We start from the raw sequence: 16,262 nt of genomic DNA on the forward strand, positions 1-16,262 counted from the left end.
AGTCATGAGTGACTGGAATTCGATAGTAGAAAAAGGAAGAGAAGGAAACGTAGTAGGTGAATGTGGGATGGGGTAAGAAATCAAAGTCCGCAGGTCGTGGTCGTGCGCTAGCGTTCTCGCTTCCCACGCCCGAGTTCCCGGGTTCGATTCCCGGCGGGGTCGGGGATTTTCTCTGCCTCGTGATGACTGGGTGTTGTGTGATGTCCTTAGGTTAGTTAGGTTTAAGTAGTTCTAAGTTCTAGGGGATTGATGACCATAGATGTTAAGTCCCATAGTGCTCAGAGCCATTTGAACCATTTTTTTTTAAGAAATCAAAGAGAAAGCCGCCTGGTAGAATCTTGCAGAGAGCATAGCTTAATCATAGCTAACACTTGGTTCAAGAATCATGAAAGAAGGCTGTATACATGGAAGAGGCGTGAAGATACTGGAAGGTTTCAGATAGATTGTATAATTGTAAGACAGATATTTAGGAACCAGGTTTTAAATTGTAAGACATTTTTAAGGGCAGATGTGGACTCTGACCACAATCTATTGGTTATGAACTGTAGATTAAAACTGAAGAAACTGCAAAAGGTGGGAATTTAAGGAGATGGGACCTGGATAAACTGACAGAACCAGAGGTTCTGGAGAGTTTCAGACAGAGCATTAGGGAACGATTGGCAAGAATGGGGGAAAGAAATACAGTAGAAGAAGAATGGGTAGCTTTGAGAGATGAAGTAGTGAAGGCAGCAGAGGATCAAGTAGGTAAAAAGACGAGGGCTACTAGAACTCCTTGGGTAACTGAAGAAAGTTTGAATTTAATTCATCGAAGGAGCAAATATAAAAATGCAGTAAATGAAGCAGGCAAAAAGGAATACAAACGTCTCAAAAATGTTATCGACACGAAGTGAAAATGGGCTAAGCAGGGATGGCTAGAGGACTAATGTAAGGATGTAGAGGCATATATCACTAGGGGTAAGATAGATACTGCCTACAGCAAAATTAAAGAGAACTTAGGAGAAAAGAGAACCACTTGTATGAATATCAAGAGCTCAGTTCGAAACCCAGTTCTAAGGAACGAAGGGAAAGCAGAAAGGTCGACGGAGTATATAGAGGGTCTACAGCTTGACCGTATGAACTATGCAGATTCAGAAGGATGTAGGTTGCACTAAGTACTGGGAGATGAAGAAGCTTGCACAGGATAGGGTAGCATTGAGAGCTGCATCAAACCAGTCTCAGGACTGAAGACCACAACAACAACAACAATACAAGGGCGATGTACTTGAGGACAATATAATGGAAATGGAAGAGCGTGTAGATGAAGATGAAATGGGAGTTATGATACTGCGTGAAGAGTTTGACAGAGCACTGAAATATCTAAGTCGAAACACGGCCATGGGAGTAGACAACATTCCATTAGAACTACTGATAGCCTTGGGAGAGCCATCCCTGTCAAAACTCTACCATCTGGTGAGCAAGATATATGGAAATGAAATGAGCATTGGCGTCATTTGCCGGGAGGCCCCTTGTGGGGCAGGTCCGGTCGCCTTGTTGCAGGTGTTATTGCATTCGACGCGACGTTGGGCGACCTGCGCGCCGGATGGGGATGAATTGATGATGAGGGCAACACAAAACAACACCCAGTCCCTGAGCGGAGAAAATTTCCGACCCAGCCGTTTAAGGTCGTTGTTGATCGATTAGCTCAGTTTTTTTATTACAGAGGGCTGCTAACCCTCTGACCGAAAACGCTGAGCTACCGTGCCGGCTACCACTCAGCTATCGGGGCGGACAGCAAGGTACATATGACAGGCGAAATACCCTCAGACTTATAATTCCAATCCCAAAGAAAGCAGGTGTTGACAGATGTGAAAATTACCGAACTATCAGTTTAATAAGTCAGGGCTGCAAAATTTCGTGTTAGTATTATGCGACCATGACTTATTAAACTGTTAGTTCGTTTACTCTTGGGGCCTTTTTCAATGCTCTGTCAATTTCTTCTCGCGGTATTATATCTCTCATCTCGTGCTCATCTACGCCTTCTTCCCGTTCCATAATATTATTTTGAAGTTCATCTCCCTTATATACACTCTCTATATAAGAGTATTCCTTCCTTTCAACTTTCCCTTCTTTGGTTAGGACTGATTTCCCACCTGAAGTCCACCTGCTTAGCTAGGTGATAACGTACTTGCCTCCCTTGCAGCGGGCCCGGGTTCAATTCCCGGCCGGCTTGGAGATTTTCTCCACTCGTGGACTGGGTGTTGTGTTGTCCTCATCATTATCTCATCCTCACCACTGGCACGCAAGTCGCCCAATGTGGCGTCGACTGAAGTAAGATTTGCACTTTGCAGCTGAACTTCCCTGGACGGGTCCTTCGGCCAGCAGTACCATACGCTCATTTCATTTTTTCCCTGCTGAACTCTTGATATTCGTGCAACTGCTTCTCTTCTCTACAAAGGTCTCTTTAATTTTCCTATAGGCAGTATCTACCTGACCTCTAGTGAAACTTGCTTCTAAAGCCTTACATTTGTCCTCTAGTCATTCCTGCTTAGGCATTTTGCACTTCCTGTCAATCTTATTTTTTGGTGTTTGTATTTCCTTTGATCTGCCTCATTTGTTGCATTCCTAAATTTTCTCTTTTTACAGTTAAATTCAGCATCTCCTCTGTTATCCAAGGGTTTCTCCTACGCCTGGTCTTTTTTCCTATTTGATCTTCTGCTGTTTCGCTATTTTATCTCTTAAAGCTGTACATTCGTCTTCTCCTTTGTTCCCCTGTTATAGTCATCCGTTGCCTACTGCTCCCTTTGAAACTTTCAACCACCTCTGGTTCTTCCAACTTATCCAGAACCCATCTCCTTAATGCTACCGTTTCGAAATTTCTTTAACTTCAATCCACAGTCCATAACCAATACACTGTGGTCACTTCTGACCCTTGAAATGTTTTGCAAATTGAAATCTGGCTGTAATTCCTATGTCTAACCATTATATAATCAGTCTGAAATCTTCCAGTTTTTCCAGGTATTTTCCACGTATACAACCCTCTTTCATTATTCTGAAACCTAATGTCTGAGATGACTAAATTATGCTCTATGCAAAATTCTACCAGAAGACTTCCTCCTCTTTCATTACTTTTCCCCGGCCCATATTCACTTACTTGTGGTCCTTCTCTTCCTTTACCAGTCCCCCATCAGAATTAAGTCTTCTTCTGTCTTAACTGACTGAATAATTTCTTTCATCTCCTCATATATTGCTTCATTCTCTTCATCATCTGCAGAGATAGGTGGCATATAAACTTGTACTACTGTCGTGTGTGCTGGATTTGTTTATATTTTGGCTACAATAATGCATTCAGTATACTGTTCATAGCAGCTTACCCGCATTCCTATTTTCTTACTCATTATTAAACCTACTCTTACATATTCCTATTTGATTTTGTCTTTGTAATCCTGTATACATTTCAGCAGGAGTCTTGTCGCTCCTCCCACCAAACTTAATTAATTCCCAGTAAAACTAACTTCAACCAATCCACTTGCCTTCTAAAATTTTCTAACCTACCTGCTTCATTAAGGGATCTAATATTCCATGCTCCTCAGAAATCCAGTTTTGTTTCTCCTGACAGGGATAGAAGATGAATATCGACAAAAGCAAAACAGTTATAATGGAATATTGTAGAATTAAATCAGCTGATGTTGAAGGAATCAGACAGTTAAAGTAGAAATGAATATTGCTATTTGGGCAGCAAAATAACTGATAATCACCAAAGAAGCAAGGATATAAAATATAGACTGGTAATGGCAAGAAAAGCGTTTCTGAAGAATAGTAATTTGTTACCATCGAATATAGATTTAAGTGTTGGCAAATCTTTTCTGAGGATATTTGTCTGAAATATGTCCTAGTATGGAACCTAAATGTGCACGATAAACGGTTCTGACAAGATACTAATAGAAGTTTTAGAAATGGTCCTACGAAAGAATACAGATGATTAGATGGGGAGACCATGTACCAATGAAGAGAAACCGAATAGAATATTGCATAGAAAAGAAATTTGTGCCGTAATCCGGACTGAAGACAACAACAGCAACAACAAAAACAACAGGGTAAGTTTCAACAAAGTCATTTGTGATCATCTAGTAAAGGATAGTAAGTAAATGCTGTTTTTCAGGTTAAAATTCGAGGACCAGAACTCGCATTTTTGCTTCAAAGTTGTGATATGTTACATTATGTAGACTTATGCATTAACGTCATTTGCATAAATCAGACTTTCCAAAGACGAGGATTTTGTAATGTGGTTGGACTGGGAATTCTTCCAGAGTTCGGCAACATCATCGAGTGTGAGAGAGTCAGAGAATAAAAATTATTCAGAGTTGAATATTTAATAAAATTAACATCGAATTCCTGTAATAATTACTACATTGCTCAGTTGTAAGTATTACGACAAAAAATCAATGATCTTAAAGATATTGTAATTTGACGTTTTGCGCGAATAAAGAATCGAACGTGACGTGGATATAAAGACTCATCAGTATTGTCAAAGCGAGGACTGTAAAGTGAGTTGCCAGAAGACTTCTGTACTGTAAAGAGACACATAAGCTGTGCTTCATGTTTTGTATCTGTGATATAGCAGTGAAGTTTGTGTCAGTGGGAAGCTATGTGTGTACAGTACTGTGAAGCAGAAAATGTGTGTGAGTGAACTTAAACTTGTGTGATCATCATTACATATAAATCTTTTATAATATACTCGTAAAATTAACAGCATATGTAATTTTCTGTAAGAAGAAAGAAAACCCGGAAATCATTCAAAGTAGTTTATGTGTCCTTATGCCAGTTCATAAATAATTTACTTAATTTTTCCTTAACTAGGATGGAGCCAGGCCAAGCTGCTTGGGATTAATCTCACTGCAAATGTCAGTGCCTGTAAGCTATATCCCAATTAGGTGGGATTGGAGATGGGACCCCAATTCAGACTCTGGGAGGGGGAAGGGGAAGGGGAGAGAGCGAAAAGGAGGGTGGGATAGGGAAAACCTCGCAGGTGCCATGGCCGGAAATTGGGAGCTCGGAATTGTTTTTAATTTATCTCCGCAGCGATTTATCCCACATGAAAATGTGAAGACATATTGAATATCTAATAAGCTATTCATGTATTTCACTTGAAACTCGATGACCTGCTTGAACTGAACAGAATAGTTACCCACAACGTGAAAGCAAAGTGTTGTTAATTTTTTAAATTTCTTTTCGCATTCATTCTCAACCCCAAGGTGGCAAACAGGCTGAGATACAGTTCACTAAAGTCTCCTGTTCTTTTCAGGCGATCACTATGCAAGCTGGTAGTGTGGCGTAAGGGCTGTAATTGGAGATTTAAAGGAAGTATATTTCCATTCATGACATCTGCATAACACCAATGGAAGCTTTCTCAAAATCACGATGGCAATTATTTTTTAATTTATTTCAAGGACAATTTTAATGTCATCTACTGAATTTTTGTAGTGATTTCTTCTCCTATCCAGTCGCCCCCGTATGTTAGCTGCGTGAGAGGTTCTCCATAAACATGAGCTAGGAAAATCATTAACTCTTCGATGATATAAGTGTAATATATTACGAGAATTCCGACAGGTTCTGGTTGCTGGTTTGGAGCCTTTTTCACTTTGGTTGGAAGATAGGGCCACTCGGCGTTGACAACATTTCGTACAGATCACAAGCCTTGTGAATAAAAAGGGTAGGGACAGCATCTCCGATCCTTGAAAGAATCATCTTGGCATTGACCTGGTGAACTAGAGAAATTAAACCCACACTATCTGATTATAACCAACCGGACATCTGTTAGTGGACATTAACATGGAGTGTGTCCACCCACTGCTTGAACTGCACTGTGGACAATTCCACTGAGATGTCTCAATGTCTGTGAAAGGATGGCTGCCCATTCTCCCTCAAGAGCTGAAACCAGAGAAGATAGTAATGTTGGGTGCTTGGGTCTGGAGCGAAGCAGACGTTCTAACTCATGAGAAACGTGTTTCATTCTGTTCAAATCGGGTCTCTGGGCAGGCCGTCCATTTCAGGAATATTATTATCCAGGAACCATTGCCTCACAGATGGTGCTTTATGACAGAGTGCAGTGTGATGCTGATACAGTCATGGTCTCCGAACTGTTGCTCTACTTTACACAGTATTCGCATTTAACGTATTCTTAACAGCGATAAAGATCCTATGCGAAAAACATTCCTATACCGTAACTCCATCTTCTGCGTACTTCAATGACGTAGGAAATGTTGAAACCCAAACTCTTCCATCGGACCGCGAGAGATTATAGGGTGATCATTCATTTCCAGGCAACCACTGTCCGGTGGACATCTCCTCGCAGTGACTACAGAAATGCTTGGCTTATGAGGAGCTGCAGGTACCGTTTTAGAAGTAACGAATGATATATTCCTCTGATACCATGCGATATTTTACAACCACCTCCGCAATGCTGCATGGTTCCTGTTCGCCAGTGTATAAGGTCTGCGTGTTCTTTATTTAACTATGGTTGTTCCTTCGTCTTTCTACTTCACTAGCACATGATCAATAGTCGACTAGCAGAGATTGAGAAGGGCTGAAATGTCCCTGGCGGATTTGTCACTCAGGTAAAATGGAAATGCCGTGTGGCTAGGGCCTCCTGTGTTGTAGACAGTTCGCCTGGTACAAGTATTTCGAGTTGACGCCACTTCGGCGACTTGCGTGTCGATGGGGATGAAATTATGATGATAAGGACAACACAACACCAAGTCCCTTAGTGGAGAAAATCTCCGACCCAGCGGGGAATAGAACCCGGGCCGTTATGTGTAACATTCCGTCGCGCTGACCACTCAGATACCACGGGCGGACGTCACTCAGGTGACATCTAATGATTAGCCCACGTTGGAAGTTACAGCACTTACTGGCAGATCAATTCTGCTGTTACTGCTTCTCTATTGATCCCACGATACTCCCTGGTTCCTTCTGTACTAGCGGGTGCACCTATCGTGACAGCTAGTAGTCGATTACGCATTACATAGGGGTGTCCGGATACGTTTCATCAGCTAATGTACGTACGGGTAGTAGGTCGTAACTTTCGGCTATGGACCTGCCTAATAGTTTAGTGTCCTGCCCACTTCACCAACTACGTAGGTAAAATTACTCTGAATATACGCAGTGCGCGTGCCGTTGGTCACCACGACGCTGTCGCACGGCCGGCAGGAGGGCCCTCGACCTGTGGTCCGCAGGTCGACCACGCAGGCGCCGCCTCTGCCGCCTCCTCCCGGTGTTTTCCAGCGGCAGCAGTGGGGTGTGCTGGCCTGGGGAGAAAGTCGCCGGCCGCGGCCACTGCCACTCTATATAAGCGCGCGGCGCGCCGGGCGCGCACCGATACTCGCTCGTCTTGCAGAGGCCCCCGGCGTCGGCCACGTGCTCCGGCTGCGCAGCGGAGAGCCGCTCTCACCACGCCATGGACAGCCTCCAGCGGTTTGCGGTCAGTACCTGCATCTACATCTACATCTACACCTACCTCTACATCTGCGTCTACTTCTACGTACATACCCTGCGAACCACCTTTCTTGCTCCATTCGTGATTGATCCAGGGGAAGAATGACTGTCCGTAAATCTCCGTAGGGAGTTTTAATTTTTCTGATTTGTCGTAGGGTTTATTTCGTGGGACATACGTGGAAGGAACTGATATGTTTCCTGCCTCTTCTATGAATACAACCTCTCGCAGTTTCAACAGTGTAGCCTGAGAGTGATCCAAAGCGCCTGTCTTGTAGCGTTTACCATTAGGATCTGTTGAGCATCTAGTTCAGCTTCCGGCACTAGCAACATGCGCTGCGTCGCCCTGGACTGGAGGATCCCAGTAGGACCCAGCAAAGATTCCCAGTAGCCAGTTTCGTTAACCATGACGGAAAACTGATTGAGGCAAGACTAAAGCCTAATGTACCATCTGAGACAAGTTCGGATTGGGGTAGGATAAATCGTGGGAATGGAATTCTACAGCTACGTCTACGTCTGCACTTCACAAATCACCTTGCAGTGCGTACGGAGAGAACTTCCGGCATTACTATTCACCCGTACCCGTCCCTCCCTCCACCCCCACCGCCATGTTCTGCTCCATACGCGAATATATCATGTGAAGAATGACTGTCGGTAAATCACCGAATGAACTCTAATTGCCGGCCGCGGTGGCCAAGCGGTTCTAGGCGCTTCAGTCCGGAACCGCGCGACTGCTACGGTCGCAGGTTCAAATCCTGCCTCCGGCATGGATTTGTGTGATGTCCTTAGGTTAGTTAGGTTTAAGTAGTTCTAAGTTCTAGGGGACTGATGACCACAGTCCCATAGTGCTCAGAGCCATTTGAACCATTTTTTTGAACTCTAATTTCTTCAGTTTTCTAGACGTGTTCCTTACGCGAGACATGCGTGGGAGGGAGTAATATGTTGCCTGTCTCTTCCCAGAATGTGTACTCTCGAAATTTCAGTAACAAACTTATGAGTGATGCTCTACGCCTCTCTTGTAGCGCCAGCCACTGGGGTTTGCTGAGCGTCTAGTGTCGCTTCTGCAGCCACCAAAGCAAACTACACCTCCTCGAGCTGAAGGATTCCAACAGAGATCACCGAAAGTCAGGTTCAGTGATCAGCAGGAAAAGTTGAATGAGGGAAGTTCAAGGTTTTACGTACCGTCTACTACGAGGTCACTAGAAATGCAACACAAGCTTCGATTGGGGAGTATGAAGCATCAGGAAGGGACTGTACAACTACATCTTCATCTAAACTTAACATGCCTACCTTACGGATTGTGGCAGAGGGTCATATTAGTAAGTCCATCTTTCCCTCCATTTCCTGCCTTATTCGTGTATGGTCCGTGATAAGAACAACTGTAGCTAAATCTCCGTATGAACTTCAGCCTTTCTGCTTTTCTCGGGTTTGTCATTTCTCGAGAAGGAAATAATGTGTTGCCCGACTGTTTCTTGGAAGGTACTCTCTCGAAAATCCAGCAATAAACCTTGCTTTTCTTGTTGCTTCTGCTACTGCTGTTTGCTTATCTCCTAGCTTAACTTCAACCACAAGTCCTCGGGTGGAAGGACTCGTCGATCAGCAGGGAAATTAGGAGGAGGGAAGATTAAGGTTAACGTCCCGTCGACAGCGAGATGATTCGAGATGCAGAAAAAGTTTGAAAAAAATTCATGTTTCGGGACCATAAGAGCTGCTGATGAAATAAATCTCTATTAATTGCTGCTTTCGATCTCAAGGTATCATAAGCCGGTGAAGAAGTGTAGTTTTCATTTTACCTGACGCCACCGTATAAACGATCTGAAGGTGAACGGATAAGAGAAATCGATACTTGCATGTAATCTGTGGCTCTTGGTGGTCCTGGAACAATGTTTTCTTTTTTTCAAATATCTACACGCTGAGGGACTCCCCCCACACGCAGTGGAGGAGAAGCTCGGATTAGTGAAAGACAGCGAAGGAAACTGACCGTGTCTTACTCGAAGAAACCATCGCAGCGTCCACCTTAACTCTGTCCGAGAAGGCCTTGACAGGCCGAACGGTACCGACGAGCAGCCGTGTCATCCTGGGCCCAAAGGCAGATATGGAGTGGCGTGTGGTCAGCTCACAGCTATCCCGGCAGTTTTCATTTTTCCTGACCAGCAGTCGCTACTTGCCAATGAAGGCCAGAGTGCACAAGGCTTGCCAACAGCATAAGGCAGACTAGGATGTTCATCCATCCAAGTGCTAGCTACGCCCGACGTTGCTTAACTGACGGGAACGGGTGTGTCCACCGCGGCATTTGCCTTAAGCTGTGTATAAAAACCACAGTAGGGAAAAAGACAACGCCACTATACATTCCTACTCTAGATCATGTACAGCGGTAGCACTCTCAGTCTAATGGCTTACAGGAACAAGCCTTATAACGTAAGCAGATCGTCGTCAGGAATCGATAAACAATGTATGTCACTGGACTTCGTCAAATTAGGTTACGCTGTATGGACTTATGGAGAAGTGAAATTCCGGTAGTCTGATACGATGGATATACTATCTTACAAGAATGAATGTCTCATTATGTAGTGTAGTTTGCGGTATTTTGAAACTTTCTGGAAGATTACGACTATGTTCCGGTTCGGGAACCGAACCCGATACCACGTATTCCATACAAAATACTTTTACCGAGAAATTTATCCGGGCACGACTCTCAGGTACAGTTCTGACGATAACTACCTCCTTTTTTGCAAATTTCTAATCATCTAGTATCGAAGAAGGATAACAATTATGTTCTTGAAGAAATAGGCTCTTCAAAAATGGCTCTGAGCACTAAGGGACTTAACTTCTGAGGTCATCAGTATCCTACAACTTAGAACTACTTAAACCTAACTAACCTAAGGACATCACACACATCCATGCCCGAGGCAGGATTCGAACCTGCGACCGTAGCGGTCGCGCGGTTCCAAACTGTAGCGCCTAGAACCGCTCGGCCACCCCGGCCGGCTAGGCTTTTGAAACTCGGAATTAGGAGGCAGCAGAGATTATTCCACCCTGAAAAAATAGCGTATTCTGGTCGCAAGGACAGCATACAACGACGCACCCTTAATGATACCGCATCTGCTGAACAATATCAGAACTCCCGAAAGCAGAGGCCATTTCATCTCGGTTGGAGAAACAGAGTAGAAGATTTCTACACGCTACAGTCAACTTCATTTATGTAAATTTCAAGACTATAAGGATGAGAGTGTTTGGTAGCATCGATTTCTTGTATTAATGTGTTCCTGGAATATTCACTGCTGTAATGTCACCAATGCAATTAGTATCTATATCTTAAGTATACAATATTAGTATGCTTGTAACATAGCAGACTGACGCAGTGATTAGCACACAAGAGTCGCATTCGAGAGGACGATAGTTAAAATCTGTTTCCGGCCATCCAGGTTTAAGTTTCCTGTGATATCCCCACATCACTCCAGCAAAATGCCGGGATGGTTTATTTGAAAAGACCTCGATATCTAGTAGACGCTATATCTCAATCTTCCTTCCTTCTTATATTGTTTGGAGGTTGCACATCTGATTCTAATCTCCCATTATCAAAGTATTTTGCGCTTACTTTATGACATTTTAAGTATTTCTTACACAAATTGTTTCAGGAGGAAAGAGCATATCGTTGCGAAACATGGCAAAGAAGGTACTGAGATCTGTATTGCTCCTATTGGTTCAGTGGTCAGCGTCTTCGACTGTTAACTTACAAGTTCAGTATTTGATAATAACGCCTGTTAGATCTGTATTTAAAATATTTCGAAAACCGGGATCCAGGCTTCTCCTACAAAAATTAACTCACATTCTACTAACAGAATTTTGCGAAAAGGGTAGAGCGACGAATGGAAGTTTAGAGCACTGTCTTCCTCTTCCTGTGGAAGAATCAACTGTGATGAATGATGTTAGGGTACCTGTGACTGTTCATTACGTGACACATCCCATTGTTTTAGTAGACAGTATTACTGAAATAGGAACTCTAAACTGATTTTGTGATGCCTTCAGCTGACATTTTATTTATTTGATATGCGATTGTACAATTTCAGCATTAGGCCATTTTCAAGTAACTTTTCACGGAGGCATTATACGTTTCAAGCATTAACACGACTTAATAATTTAAGATAAGAATAAGTAATATCCCAAGGTATACCAGAAGGATTATAATTTACTTTCTAGACGATTCGTTAATGGTACACTACGCTATGTCATTGGAACAAAGACGTACATAGCATAATACAACATTAACGAATCCTCTAGTATGTATCCTCCTAGTATGTCTTGGGATACGACTTGTTCTTACCTTAAATTCGTAAGTGATACTAATGCTTCCACTGTATAATGATTCAGTTTAAGATACTTGAAAATGGCTTAATTCCAAAATTCTACAATCATACATCAAATAAACAAAATGGCAGCTGAAGGCATCACAAAATCGTTCATCGCAACTGTAGGTCCTGTCGCAGTAAAGATTACAAAATAGTATCGTTGCCACTAATACAGTAGTGATTCAGGTGCAATAGAGTTTATGGAAAGATTAATGAGTGGGGATAAGCGTTAAGGAAAGGCTTGGGTCCTAGATGTTATTTTCCAGAACTAGAAATGAGCGAAGTGTAGAAGTGGTAGAGATGCTGCACGCTTCGGGCGTACCGCAGATAAATCATCGCTCCACCAACTAAGTATACAAACAGGCTGACACTGTAGTCTGAATAATTCACATAAAACTGGCGTCGACAAGGTTCTTTAATTATGTCTTGGTCGCTGCCTTCCATGTCTTCTCAAAACGAACTAGATTTCAGTCTTCGTTGACCTCAGTGTCAACAAGGCACTGAATTCGAACTTTAGTTACTTCCTTTTTCCAAATATCAGTCCAGTGTGCAGTGTAAGGTCTACCATCCGCATATAAAAAATTGAACAGGAACAGCTGGCATGGGCAAAGTAATATTGAGCCCCTAGCCACCTCGGTCGCCCTACAACTCCTTCATCCTCCTTGAGGACTAACCCACAGGCGAAAAATTTTTACATGGCTTCGCTAATACACGGCTGGCCATTTAAATCGCACTCCTTCAAAGCGGCAAACAACCAACGTCAAAGTGACGCGAATCGTAGTACTTGTTTGGATATGCAAATGAACAGCGTTTAAGCATAATCGTATAAAGTACTTAGCAGAAACGACACCTACATTTTGTTTATAAGGAAAGATTACAAGTGAGTTTCTCATCCAGAAATCGCATTAGAACGTTGTTGCCGGACGTGATGGTGGGAATCCCACTACTATCATAAGAATATGTGATCTATTGGTTTTGGAGGGTCATACCCAACGCTATGCGGGATATCAACGGCTACGCGCGACTATCGCCTGAGAGGAGATACTATCCACTTGTCCGTGAGTGGTCGAACAGCCACGCCACGCATATTGGGAAACGGACTTGTTTCTAGCAAGACAAGTATTTACAGGAAAAATACGACGACCTCTAGAGGACAACTGACTATCAGCACGGCGACCTTCTTTGCTGCTTCACTTCCTTGCTAGCATAAAGAAAATGTATGTGAAATCTTATGGGACCTAACTGCTAAGGTCATCAGTCCCTAAGCTTACACACTACTTAACCTAATTTATCCTAAGGACAAACACGCACACCCATGCCCGAGGGAGGACTCGAACGAACCTCCGCCGGGACCAGCCGCACAGTCCATGACTACAGCGCCTCAGACCGCTCGGCCAATCCCGCGCGGCCCTTGCCAGCATAGAGACGAGTGCCCACCGTGGTTCTTCCAATGACAACATTACACACTGGAATGACACCCATTCAGGGTAGATGATCACGTTGGAAGTATCGACATATGGAGACTCCGAGAAGGCCGGGCAACGCCATATGGCAACACGATCACAGGTGATTCGCAACGTGGTAGTTTGTGCAACAGCTGTTATAAACGTGACATGGTATGGCCGGTGGCTTTACTCTTCTTCGTATGTTCCAAGTAGTGCCCTGACTTACGTCAATACAGTGTGTGTTCTGCTGTCGCACTCTCCAGGACATCCTCCAGATCTCTCCCACTGGAAACTTGGTCGTGGGTTACCGAGAGAGCGGCACTGATTTGAATCGGCGTGGAATGACATACTGGTGAATGTCATTAAAGCTCCCAATCCATACCTACCCTGCTTAGCGCGATTGTTGCTACCTGAGATCTCAGTTCTGCGTACTAAATTTCGCACCCTATCCAGCTACACGTACTGGTCCTGATGCGTCATTCAATACCGACAGGGCGTCCTGTAATCCTTTGCAAATGATATCATTCGTATGACCCCATGCTGGAAACAGCACACTAATGTCGTGGCCGTTGTCAGCTTTCCAGACCTTGGAGCAGTTACTTCTCAGCTGGCCTCAAGAGGTTGAGTGCACCCAGTTGCAGTCGACCCTCCAAGGAAAAAGCCACTGGCAGTACCGGAAACTGAAACCGGGTCCTCCACTTACTAGTCAGTTTTTCTGTCCATTGTGCTATGGAGGCAGGTATTTCACGCCATATGCTACTTCAAATCACCAGTAAATTTATGACTCTATTCCTCCTGTTTTGGATAAATAATTTTGGGCCGCGTCACTGTAAGCACTAAAACAGACAAAATTTCGACGTTTCGACCGACTTGCTACTATCCTCTTTTAGTATTTACAATGACCGGGCCCAACACTCCAGATAATTTTATTCAAAATAACACCTGCTATGGAAGCCAGCGAACTTATCTATATGTCTCTCCTAAGAGTCGTTAGGCGTATTTTCTCGGGTGTTCCGACAGATATTTTCAATTTGGCTTTTGAAACGTGTAGCTGGAATGAGCCCAATCAAATGCTGCTCGTCACTTCTTTCTTAGGACGCTCGGCATCGACAGACGGCGTCGGTTTGTTTTCTATTTCATACAAAATGGTTTTTACATCGGAATTACACGTTTCCATTCCACAGAGCGCTGCCACATTTGTACGGTATTCGTTTTATCGATATGTACAAGTATTAATTAGGACAGAAAAACAAGAAGAATATCCAGTATTCAAGCAGCGACTGAGCAGCGCTGCTGCATGGCGGTACCAGTCAGTGCAGGCCAGGCCAGTGTTTTTGCTACTAGAGAACTGTTTATTCTTCGTGATCTACTGTCCCTGTTGATACATTTAGGTAAAACGTATATCACACTGATGTGTCAGATGCGTACGTAAAATTCCGATTTAAAATTCATTTTGTTTGTAACGGGAAACAAACCGACGCTTTCCATCTGTGGTGGGCGTCGCATGAAAGACGTGATGAACAGCATTTCTTTGGGCTGATGGTTCAAATGGTTCAAATGGCTCTGAGCACTATGGGACCTAACATCTGTGGTCATCAGTCCCCTAGAACTACTTAAACCTAACTAACCTAAGGACATCACACACATCCATACCCGAGGCAGGATTCGAACCTGCCACCGTAGCAGTCGCGCGGTTCCAGAACGAAGCGCCTAGAACCGCTCGGCCACCACGGCCGGCCTTTGGGCTGATGCCAACTACAAGTTACAAAAAAAAATTCTACATACTTGCCAGAACACCAGAGAAAATACGCTGATGACTCATAAGAGAGACACACTGTAAGTGCATAATATAATTTCATTGATTTTTATCGTTATTGGTGTTGCTATTTTAATGGCAGCAAAGACAAAGTATATATTGCGCCACGGATTGAGAAGAGATATGATTCATTTCGTAATGGACCTAACGGTGACATATGGGAAGCAGTCTGACGTTACCAACTGTACAACTGACAGATAACGTATTCAACACGTGGGTCTAGTAATGGGGAAACTCAACTGCAGTCGTACTAATGAAGTTTTTCACGGGGTGTAGGGTCACGAGTCTTCAGCTTGGTGCCCTTTTGTACCCTGTCCGTCTTTCTGCTAATTAATGTATTAGAATTAACTCAATACTGATTTGTGTACTTTGAGTGGGTACATTAAGATTGTATTCCGTGTATCGTGATATTTAAATGTCACTACCTCCGGAAGACTGATAGTCCTGATCGAAAATAACCCTCCTAATATCCATATAAATTAAATACTCAGAATTTGTTTTCTTTAGAAATCAGAATTCCTTACCACACATCCGTATTCCCTGTAAAAAGAGTTGAATGTAAATGAATTTACTGAATAACTACATTGCAGGCAAAAAATTAAATTAAATTTTCCCTGAGACATTTAAGTCTCTAATTTATCTTGAGCTTGGTGCCCTTTCGTGCCCTGTCCGTCTTTCTTCTAATCAATATATTAGAATTAACTCAATAATGATTTGTGTCCTTTGAGTGGGCACATTCAGATTGCATTCCGTGTATCGTGATTTTTAAATGTCTCTGCCTCCGGAAGACTGATAGTCCTGATCGAAAATAACCTTCCTAATGTGCATATAAATTAAATACTCAGAATTTGTTTCCTTTAGAAATCAGCATTTCTTACCATACATCCGTATTCCCTGTAAAAAGAGTTGAATGTAAATGAATTTACTGAATAACTACATTGCAGACAAAAACAAATTAAATTAAATTTCCCCTGAGACATTTATCTTCGGTAACGTTGGAAGCTGAAGAAGTGAATTAAAATTTGTGCTGCCGCTGGGATTCGAACCCGGGTCTTCTTGCTAACTAGGCTGATATTATATGTAGAGACTTAATTGTCTCAGGGAAATTTTAATCTAAGACCTATACGATCACATGTAATACAGCACTTCCCCCACTACGTCCAATGCTGGGGTGCTATTCCAATG

The sequence above is a fragment of the Schistocerca cancellata genome, chromosome 5 (genome assembly GCF_023864275.1).
Source record: "Schistocerca cancellata isolate TAMUIC-IGC-003103 chromosome 5, iqSchCanc2.1, whole genome shotgun sequence".
In the NCBI taxonomy this organism is placed as follows: Eukaryota; Metazoa; Arthropoda; class Insecta; order Orthoptera; family Acrididae; genus Schistocerca; species Schistocerca cancellata.